Source organism: Danio rerio, chromosome 17 (assembly GCF_052040795.2).
Source record: "Danio rerio strain M-AB ecotype USA chromosome 17, GRCz13ab, whole genome shotgun sequence".
NCBI classification, from domain to species: Eukaryota; Metazoa; Chordata; class Actinopteri; order Cypriniformes; family Danionidae; genus Danio; species Danio rerio.
In genome coordinates, this window is record NC_141037.1 from 55,513,315 (window position 1) to 55,525,000 (window position 11,686).

General features: G+C 41.8%; 1 long non-coding RNA gene across 1 annotated transcript; it reads left to right on the plus strand.

The window, feature by feature from the left end:
* The first annotated feature begins 310 nt into the window (after positions 1-310).
* LOC147840053 (uncharacterized) lies at positions 311-8,511 on the plus strand. Its single transcript, XR_015513960.1, has 4 exons — positions 311-2,619; positions 3,824-3,853; positions 4,645-5,160; positions 5,638-8,511. It is a non-coding gene; the product is annotated as an uncharacterized LOC147840053 (long non-coding RNA).
* The last annotated feature ends 3,175 nt before the right edge of the window (positions 8,512-11,686 follow it).

Sequence of the window (11,686 nt, forward strand, 5' to 3'; positions counted from 1 at the left end):
ACGTTTTGTAGCACATACCTGCAGACCACAGGCGGCCCGGGCTCCTTTCCTTTCCGCTGCCGAGCGTCCCAAACACTTTCCAGATTGTGTTGCAGATATAGCCCACGGCCGTACTTTTCCATTCGCTAATCTCACGACTCGTGTGTCGTCAGCTTTCAGCCACAACAATGGTGAGAAGTGTGGAATCAGCAGCATCTCCCCCTGATTCATCCACTTTATGAGCTGCTGAGGGAGAATTCTCAGGTTAAGGTTTGTTCACACGTGTTCTGTGCATTAGCCAAAGCTATGACTGTTTTTTTTTTTTTTTTTTACAGTTTTCAACAGCTGTCATGGGATTTTTAGTCTACACTGAAAACTCTTAGTAAAGACACTTGCTACCTTAAAAAAAAGTACAACACAAACCAGTTTTCTAAGGCCCCGTTTACACTGCCAGTTAAATGTGACCCAATTCCGATTTTTGCTCATATGTGACACAGATCGGATCTGTTCTTTGACTGTGTAAACACGAAAAAAACGCATAATAATAATAATAAAAAAATTCTGACATTTTTTTTTATCTGCTCTATCACATGGTAAGTCAACAATTTTACAATTTGGTGAAAAAAATAACAATTTATTCTCAATATAAAAAGCACTTGTGGACTAGATTAAAGATTTGTCTGTCTTGGAAGTGAAAAATTAGTTACAACATTGCCTTGGTAAGTTTTTGTGCAGCATAATATTTCAATAGTTTCTCTCTAATTTACTGTTTGTAGCTGGTTTTGCTCCTAAATATCGTATTTTAAAAAACACATTTAGTAGTTGAGATAAAAATATCGCCAGCACTACATAAGGATAAAAATCTAGAGCAGGGGTGGCCAACCCTGTTCCTGGAGAGCCACCGTCCTGCAGATTTCAGTTGCTACCCATATCAAACACACCTGAACCAATTAATAAGGACCTGAACACCACGTGATAATTACAGGCAGGTGTGTTTGATATGGGTTGCAACTGAAATCTGCAGGACAGTGGCTCTCCAGGAACAGGGTTGGCCACCCCTGATCTAGAGCAACTAATGAAAGTTGAACAAGATACAAATATTTTGCTATAATACATTAATACTATTTTTCTGAATTAGTCGTGAGGTCTTTCACTAACCACCAAGGATTATTAAAAAAGCAAACAAGCAAGCAACAGATCTGATGTGTGACCCAATGGAATAAATGATTCAACTGCCTCTTTCAATCTGGATCCACCATCTGATTTCAGACTAATGACCGAAGGCTTGTTTAGCTCCAAACATTCTGTCTTCAATGTTTTTGTTGATGCAAGAAGAAGATGAGCCTGTGGGAAACAAAACATACACATGATTGACAGACATAAATAAAAAGTACACATTGCCCAAAAACAACCGTCTAAATTAAATAAAACACTGGAGCATCTGTTTGGATTGTATACAGCTTCACTTTGTCTCACTATAAACGATCTGTACTGAATGCATGATGACACTGGACATATTCCCACTATATTGTAAATAAAACAATACATACTTTGTTATAATTCATGTACAAGCATCATTCTGAGGATTAATGACCATGTTAATACAAATAAAAAAGCTGTTGCTTCAAGTCATTCTAAAGGAGAATAACGGATTTCAAAAAAAAAGTTACTGCACTATTGCAACAATTGAAATCATTCGGGTTATTCCCTTTATTTATCAGGGGTTATCACAGCGGAATGAACCGCCAACTTATCCAGCAAATGTTTTTCGCAGCAGATGCCCTTTCAGACGCAACCCAGTACTGGGAAGCATCCATACATGCTCGCATTCACACAATTCAGCTTATTCAATTCATCTTTAGCGCATGTCTTTGGATTGTGGGGGAAACCGAGCAAACATGGGGAGAACATGCAAACTCCACAAAGAACCACCAACTGACCCAGCTAGGGCTCAAACCAGTGACCTTCTTGCTGTGAGGCGACAGTGCCAACCACTGTGCCACGTCATTGAAATCACACTCACTAAAGCTTGGAAATTCTGAAATTCTTTTCTGTTTATTAATGAACTATAAAACATAACTAAAATTAAGAGAACATTGTGTATAATCTGAAAGGCTCGAAACTCCAGGGAATACTAATTCACATCTGGCTTGTGTTAGAATGAGAGACGATGATTCAGGAAGTCCTGCAATCTATTAACAACCCAAAATTTGAAGAGAAAGCAAGCGAGAGCCAAAGTCAAAATTTAGCCAAGTGAAATGCTTCAAAGGGACAGTTCACCCCAAAATAAAATGTACTCACCCCTATGTAGATCCAAACCTTTATCTTTATTCTGTCGCATCCGAAGATGCGAAATAAACTTATGCACAAGTTCTACCCTGCAAAAACCCATTTCCAGGACGATTTAATGAAATTATTTACAATTTCAGCATACAGCCCTTTTGAATTATTAGCCCCCTTGTATAATTTTCCAATTTCTGTTTAATGGAAAGTTTTATTAAACCTATTTCTAAACATAATAGTTTTAATAACTCATTCCTAATAACTGATTTCTTTTATCTTTGCCATGATGACAGTACATAATCTTTGATTAGATATTTTTCAAGATAGTAGTATTCAGCTTAAAGTGGCATTTAAAGGGTCACGAAACACCAAAACACATTTTTTGAGCTGTTGACAGTCGTATATGTGTCCCACACTGCTAAAAACACTATTAGGACACCTATATTTCACTAAAAAGTGTAAATTGGTTGTTTTTGCGTTATTTCAAGCAAATTCGTACTTCCGGTTTGAAACGAATTTTTGAAGCTGCGTCACGTCATGACATAATAGCGTGTATTCCAGCGTGCAGACTGGACGTCTGTGCCAGAGTGTGTCTTATTACGTCTTACAGTGTGATGCATTAATGCATGAGTAAGGCTTGGTTCAAACCAATCAGCGCGCTCTATTGTGCAACTTCATTAATATTCATTAGTGTCACTGTGTTTACGCCACAGAGACGCCACGTTGTGTTGGCAAAACAAGCGTGAAGTGTTGCTTTTAAAGTTTGCTGCCATTAAGTTTTGTTTTCATTTTCTCTCTGTGAGAGCTCATCTGGATCACGTGTGGATTAACGGTGTACGCGACGCTCGACAACAATAACATACGTGTCTAAGGAGGAACATTGTCTAGCTGAGAGCTGTTCTCATCTGCAAACGCTGAAATCCGGATTCGCTTGTAACGTTAGTCTTCTCTTCATAAAGACTCGGCTCTAGTTGCTGGTGATTGTCCTGTCTCTACAGATTTGGTAAGTGAGCGACCAGTGCTCTTTGTTTATTCAGTTTGTTCGTATCGAATTAAGTTAACTATTGCACTGAGTGCAAACATAGCACCGCATTTTGTGACTGGAATAACACACGCAGCTTTCTGACACTACCTGCCGTGTGCATCTAAGTTTCCGGGAAATGCTGAGTTTTTTTTCTCTCATTCGCCGTGCGGTATCAAACATTGCATGAAAAATACACACTTAGAGCAGCTCCTCGAATCAAATATCTCGTTTGTCGCGAGGGGCATGAATGAATTCCCTGAATGAAAGAGCCAAACTGCAGTTAAAGTCCACCATTTAATAATTTGGCAAATAATTCCACTACAGATGTCCATGTAGGTTAAACACCATCACTTCCTCTTGTGTGTATTTTGACTGAAACTCGCGCGTGCCCAAATAGACACTCCCACACCATCCCACTTTAGTTCCTCCGACACTCCCCCCTAAACAGAGCTGGACACGCCCACTTTTCTGACTTTTTCCAAAGTAGAGGTGTAAAAACACCCTGCTGAAACGAGGGGGTTTCATGGCCCTTTAAAGATTAACTAGGTTATTTAGTGAAATCGTTGGGTAATGCCGAGTTCAGACTGCATGATTTTTAAAGCAGTCGTGTCACAGATATTTTCACACTGCTTGACTATCTGGGCTAGCATTTCATCGCTGCTTTGTTTACACTGCAAAATGGATCGGCGACAGGGACTTTCACATTGCATGACTTTACTATAGGAAGAATCGCCGACAACTTCGTCCAAGCTACGTCTCACAGCCAAAAACACGTAGTATATCTTTTGTTATTACTACATAATGAGAAAGAAGCCTTTAATGGGGTAGAACGTGTACATATTTGCTCACCTGGGTTTAAAGGGAATTAGCCATTTCTCCTCAACATTGATAATAAACTAATTTCTTTCTGTATGAAACGTCAAAAAGACACGGTTGCTCCTGAGTCCTGTCAAACCTCCACTAGTTTTTCCTCCCATTTCAAGAGTCCAAATAAACCGAAAAAGAGCGCTTTTAACTTCTCCCCCAGCCTCCCGCTGGCCTGCAGCAGGTACACACACACACACACACACACAAGTGAATACTGCTCTCTCATTGGCTGTAGGCGATCGCTGATGTTATTTTCAGTCAAAACGCAATACACACGGCATGATTTGAATCGCCGACAGCTCCAGATATTTAGCACGCCAAATATCTCGCAGGCATCGGCGATTCATCGGCGTCTTTGATAGTTCATACTGTGTGATTGTCACTCACGTGCACGAGCACCGATTTGCCTGTTATTTGAGGCATTTGTCAGCGATTTCTCAAAACCTGTCGGCGAGCCAAAATCGGGGCTAAAATCACGAAGTCTGAACTAGGCATAACCCTCCGATCCTACTGCACCCAACCCGGTCGGAGCTGGGATTGAACCGGCGATTCTTTGTATGGGAGTTAGTTGCTCTAACAAGAAAGCTAAAGACCATAACCTCTAACATCTGTCACTAGAGCACCTTTAGAGGTCAGAGGAGTGAGGTTTACATCACCATCCCGGACGAGCCCCCACGTGTAACTTACCGGTCCTACTGCACTCAACCTGATCTGAGCTGGGATGGAGCCGGTGATTCTTTGTATGGGAGTTGGTTGCTCTAACAAGAAGGCCATGGTCTTTAACTATGCAGGTAAACCTCACTAACCTGACCTGAAAAGGTGCGACAGACACTAGAGGCCATGGTTGTCTGTAGCCTCTTTGTTAGGATAATCACAAAGAATACAAAGAATCACTGGTTCAATCCCAGCTCAGTAGGATGAATTTGGGTGCATTAGGATCGGTAGGTTACAGTTGTATAACAATGGTTGTTCTGTAGATAATCAAAAAGAAACATATTGTTAAAGAGGTGTAACGCCGGGGAGTGACACCAACAACAGAAGGTAGGATCCAATATGCAGGTTTATTCTTTGTCAGGTAAGCAATGGTCAAAACAGGTATGAACAGGTATGTGCGGGCAAATCCAGAGTCGAAGTCAGTAAACAGGCAATGGGTCGAAAGGCAGGCAGCTAAAAAGGATAACTAGGATACAAAGCTAGGTTCAGACACGGAGAAACAAGACAGGGAGAAACGCGTTGAAATGTCACTAAACAGTAAACAAGACTCGGCAAACTGAAGGGGTGAATGTATGGCTTAAATAGTGTTTGTTAATCAGTCTCTGAAAGTCCTCAGGTGTGCAAATGTAATCAAGCTAGATGAGAAAGCAGGTGTGTGGGTGAAGAGCATGTATGAAGTTGAAGTCCATTTACTGGCAGATTTGTAGTTTCATGAGTGAGTGTTTACCAGCGACATCTAGTGGTTTGTTCACTGGTAAACATGACAAGAGGCTAATAAAAAAAGGCTTTTAAAAATTAAAAACTGCTTTTCTTCTGGGCGAAATAAAACAAATAGGACTTTCTCCAGAAGAAAAAGTATTATAGGAAGTACTGTGAAAAATTCCTTGCTCTGTTAAATATCATTTGGCAAATATTTAAAAAAGAGAAGAAAAAAAATTCACATGAGGGAGATTAATTGTGACTTTAGCTGTATATACATGAATTACTTCTTCATAATGTAACGAGGGGATATTAGCTTACCTTATTTAATCAGGCATAAAAAAACGTATGCGCATAACTGAGTAGAATAAACTTTTTATTCGATAAGAAAAGATGCATATAAACTACAATGTAAACACTTTTACCGCACAAATTTCAGTATGCGCATTAAAAAAGGTCATTCTAAAACGCCTTACCGTTTAAGTATTAGCATTATTATATTATTAGTGTAATAATTAATACAGCGCGTTCACTGCGTCTCAGGATTGCCTTCTGATGCGCAAGTCATTTATTAGATGAAAAGATTGACGCAGCTTCTCCTACTGCAGCAAATTCAGTTTTAACTGTTGATATTTGGCGCCAGTTAGTCAGGAAGTGACGATTTTGTTAGCTTTAACTCGTTGGATGGAATCGCTGCTTTATTCACGCGTCTTTTATGCGATAATCCAGTTTTGCGCATAAAGTTCATTCGCATTTTTGGATGGAAACATAGCTAGTGACAGCATCTGGACATGTGTGCTGTTAAAAAATGATTAATATGAAAAGTCATCTCTGTATGTCTAAAAAAACCCTCAAGGATCTGGAGAAGCCAGACTTCAGGAAATAACAGCAAATAAAATGCACAGCTATTAAAGCTGTTATAAATCACAGCACTTTCCCCCCAAAGCCCCGCAGGTATCTGACACACTGGAAATAGCGTTCTGCTCTCTTTTAAACTAGTTTTAGCGTATTACTCTTGAAACCGGCCTCTCAGTCTGAATTATCTCATCAGCGGAGGATTGAAGACGTTTACCCTCCTTCGCTCCGAAACGGTGAAAAGGTTTCCTGACCTGGAGCTCTGAAAGGCAGTGCTGACAACATGCATGAGGGATGACATCATAACCGCGTTTAAGTGAACCATTCACAAGGTTAAAAGGTGAAGACAAGTATCTGCAATGAGAGCACTCATGGAAAGAGGAGATCTCTCCAGTGTTTTGCTTCTTAGCCCCATGACACGCACACCCAGAGGAAAGTTTTACGGCTCAGAGCTTTGCTCAGGAGTTACTGGATCATTTTGCCTCAGATGTTTTCCATAATTCCTTGCTGGACATAAAATACAAGCTATACGTAGGCGTCAGTGGTGTAGTGCTTACTGCGTCGACACATGCACTCCGGTGCTCATGGCGACCCAAGTTCGATTCCGCCTCGCGGTCCTATGCCGATCCTTCCCCTCTCTCTGCTCCCTATGCTTTCCTGTCAATTCTCTCTACTATCCTGTCGAATAAAGGTGAAAACGAATCTCTTCCTGAATGGAGTCATCGATCTCGAGTCACAAGATTAGTTTAAAATGAACAAATCTTTCAAGAACAACCCATCACTTACTACGAGTGACTTGCAGCGACAGACGACGGTTCATCTTAACAGAGTGAGCGACTTCTGGCAAACTGTCTACGCAAGCGACATCGACCGTTGGCGACCAGGCAGGCATGTTGAGTGACACAACGCAATCCCACGGCAATTCGTAACTTTTTGCTTTAGTGGCTAATTCGAATGAATACGTACGATCTAATTCGTACAATTTAGTACGATTTGCTTATCACACAATGACGGTTGGGGTTAGGGGTGGGGTTAGGTGCCATGCCTCCTTTTTAAAATCGTACATTTTCGTACAACTGAACTACGAATCGTACGATTCGTAGTTCAGATGTACGAAAATAATTAGCATCTAAACTGACAAAACGTAAAATACTTACGTTTCCTCGTGAGATCAGGCTGAGTGACAAGACAAAGTTGAGAATCTTCAACTTTATGCAAATGAAGAGCGACTTTCTTGAGCGACAGCCAATAGGGGCACCAGTAGAACTCACATGATCTTCTCTCAGCTCACTCAGGAGCCGGTGGCATTCTCTGTGCTGAATACCTACACAGACCTGCGTTTGCAGCAGGTCGCCACTCAGAGCGTCAGACAGCTACAAAGTGGCTGCTATTGTGAATGAGGCATAGAGTGTTCTCTACAAGGCCATGAATGCTTGCCACAATTCCGCATGCAATTAATCAATGCATGAACTCAGAGAAGTTTTACATGGTGTCTAGTTCCAAAGAGTTGAAATATAACTTGCAAAGACCTTATAATTTATATATATGCAGTCATATCCGACGTGTACGAATAGTACACGGCGGATGTGCAACAACTTTAATCATAAGGTAAACAAAAAACAACAGTTTCCATCTTGATCACTTTTACGAGACTCCACACTTGTAAACACTCTCACCTCATCAGCGCTACCAAGTCGACCAATCACAGAGCTTGCGCTACATGTCATTGCGATTTTTAAATTTTTTTTTGGAGAGATGCGTGTCGCACAGCAACGGTTATGCAACAGAGCATACGCATGCAATTAACATAGAAGTATAAATCAGCTTTAAGAAGGTCGCTGGTTCAAGTTCCAAGCTGGGTCAGTTAGCATTTCTGTATGGAGTTGCATGTTCTCCCCATATTTGCATGGGTTTCCTCCGGGTGCACCGGTTTCCCCCACAGTCCAAAGACATGTGGTATAGGTAAACTGAATTGACAACAGTGTATGATTATAATGAGTGTGTATGGATGTTTCCCAGTGCTGGATTGCAGCTGGAAGGGCATCCACTGTATAAAACATATGCTGGATAAGTTAACGGTTCATTCCTTGAAAAAAAATCTAAATAAGAAACTTTTTTATAGCATATTTAGCTCACCCTAAAATATATTTTGTATTTAACAGAAGAAACGGTTTGGAACCACTTGAAGTTAAGTAAATAGTAAGTAAATAAAAATTTTGGGGTGAACCGTGTTGGCTAGCTAGTCGTTTTTCATACTTTATCTGCATCATCAAGAACTTTACATTCAGACAAAGCATTGTCAATGCTTTACAAAATTTTGTCCTGCTGAACCTTTCTAACAAGTTTTTCCTTCTTAAGAGCACAAACATTGAGAGAACATGTTAAAACTCACAAGCTTCACCACTAAGTGTCAGTGTAGGTCTGAAATAGCCTTACTCTCTCTTCCAGTGCTTTAACTCCCTGTGTCCCCCCCTCCACAGATATTCATGTATGGGCCGGAGGGTTTGCTGGTAAACTGGGGCAGTGTGACCCAGAGCTCTACACCCATCTGACTCATGATTTTACAGTTCATGTGAATGGCAAAGGGCTTTATTATAAGCAGCACATGTAGCTCCTGCTTGTTTGTACATCTGTGCGGGAGGCTGAGAAATCCCTATAACAGTCCGAGTGACTTTATGAAAATAAGCTCATTACACTTTACGGCCTTTTTAATTTGTGGTCTAAATTAAGGGTTCTCCCATTAGTCATTGCTTTATTCGATGAGCTGAAAATGAAGAACGAGAAGGGTAAAAACAACTTGTGGTTATGGTATTTGATAAAAAATTATGGCAAATACATTTTTAGAAAATAATGAAGTGTACAGATGCGTTGATTATAACAAGCACTACCATATACAGGTGCTGGTCATTCAAGCTAATTCTATTCAAAATGTGCAACTTGTATAATGTATACAGTCATTCCACACAGACTAATATATTTCAAGTGTTTCTTTTCATTTTGATGATTTTTTTCCCCAAGTCCTGTTGGAAAATGAAATCTGCTTAAAGTTGGTCAGCAGCAGGAAGCAGGAAGTGCTCTAAAACGTCCTGGCATAGAGCTGACCTCGGACCTCAGAAAACACAGTGGAGCAACACCAGTAGATGACATGGCACCCCAAACCATCACTGACTGTAAAACCTTAGAGAACAATTTTATTAAAGAATATTTGGACCACTCAGAAAAGCAGTCCAGTGTTTAGCCCAGGCTAGACGCTTCTGACACTGTCTGTTGTTCAAGGGTGGCTTGACGGAAGAAATGAGACAGCTGAAATTTTCTGAAGACCGGGGGGGGGGGGGGTGTTGTCGTCACGCGCGTACTGAAGAGCTGTGTTGTCGCGCGTGTACTGTAAAGCGGGGGGTGGGGGGAGGTAGATGGGATAAGTTGGTGAGCGGCTACTGAATGGCGGTGGGGGGGGGGATCACGAGGGCACTTTTGACCATTTTGGAAGGGCACTTTCTATCCAAGACTAAAAAGGGCATGTGCACAGCACAGGTTGAGCTCTATGTGTCCACGTGCCTGAAGCACTGACACATTTTAATGAAACTATAACCTCCCACATAGCAAAATTTCTCTGGCCCAGCTCTGGCCCACACAATCAGGTTTTGCTTGGCCCACATGCCGCAGTGAATTACGGTACATAACTGGACCAAATCTGGCTTCCAGACAAGGGCCAAACACAGACCATATCTGGGCCAAGTCTCAGCCAAGTTAATAACTTATAACTGGGCCTGAACTGGGCCAGATAGGTTGGTGTGTGACGATTACAATGAAATTGATAAATCCATGGAGTGATGCGCTTTAGGCACACTATGGGCACGCTTTTTCTCAAAGTGACATGATTGGTAGAATTTTTTTCTTTACTCAAAAATGATTTTAGTGTATTTTAAATGTGGGTCAAGACTGGCCAAACTCACATGGCCCACTTATCAAATTTTTAAATCTGGGCCAAATACTACGTTTTTCATCTGGCCCAAATCTTGTGTGCCGCCTTAAAAACGGTGCCACCTCTGCCAAACCCGGGCCATGTTTGGCCCACATGCTGTATGCCAGTGCCGGATGAATGCCTGCTGTGCCAGCTTTATGCCAAATCTGGTCCAGAATTCTTTGCTACTAGGGCTTCTTACTGAAAACACACTCTGTTCATACCAAATACTGATACAGATTGTATTCCCCAGCCTCATCTTATCTTAGGCTGTACTCAAACTATGTACAGTTGCCTCGAACCGGGCCAAAGCACGCCTGTCGCCCCTCCCGTCTCCCCCGACGGCCCGCACTCTCACTACAAGCGGGCCTGGGTGCGCTTACGTCATCAATGCTGCTCTGTTCAATGAGCGCTCTCCCTCAACACAGCGGAGATTACTCTTGTTATGTCGTTTCAGTCGTTTGATATGCAGTGACATGCAGTCAAATATTTCGCCAAACAGTCCTTAGGGATGCGGTGACACGCAGTCAGATTTTTCGCCGAACAGATCCGGCACTTTTGGCGCTCATAAACAAACAAAGCCCTCGTGCTGCAGGAATGAGGAGGTTTGCTGAAGGTGCAGCTGTCGTGCTGTGAGGTGTTTTCGTATTTAATAAACTACGGCAGTTTGCGTTCATTAAACAGTACGAATGATTAAAAAATCCATTTGAAACAGCCCCTTAAAAGTCACGTCTCGCTTTCAGTTTCGGGCTTTGGCGCGTTTTGCACTCATACACAAGCGTACCGCGCCAAAGCCCAAGTGAACCGCGCTCAGGCCCACCTCTTCCAACCGGGCCAGGGCCGGCCAAGTGAACCGTGCTTGAGCCCGATTCAGCGCACTCACACTTCTCAAACGATCCGGGAAACGGGCCTAGGCACGGTACTGATGGCATAGTGTGAGTAGGCCCTTACTTAAATGTGTTTTTTTATCCATTATAAATATAAATATACACAAAAGCTGATAATGGCGAGGCTTCAGTTTGGTGTCTCCCCTCAGCATTAAATAAAAGCTTATGAATTTCTCTCTTGGGCTAATATAATGTCTTATAGCAAGCTTGCGTATTAGCTCTGAGGCCCAGTTGAAGGCTATGGTTTCTTTTGTTTCCTTACGGACTGACTCTAAAGACCAAAAGGAAGTGGCTTTGAGCTTCCCAGTTCTTATACGCACCATATCCTCTCCCCAGATGGAGAATGGCTTAGTTCGTTTGGCAAAACTCTCCTGCAAGATTTACTGCATAAAAGCACCTTACCTGGACATGCAGTGC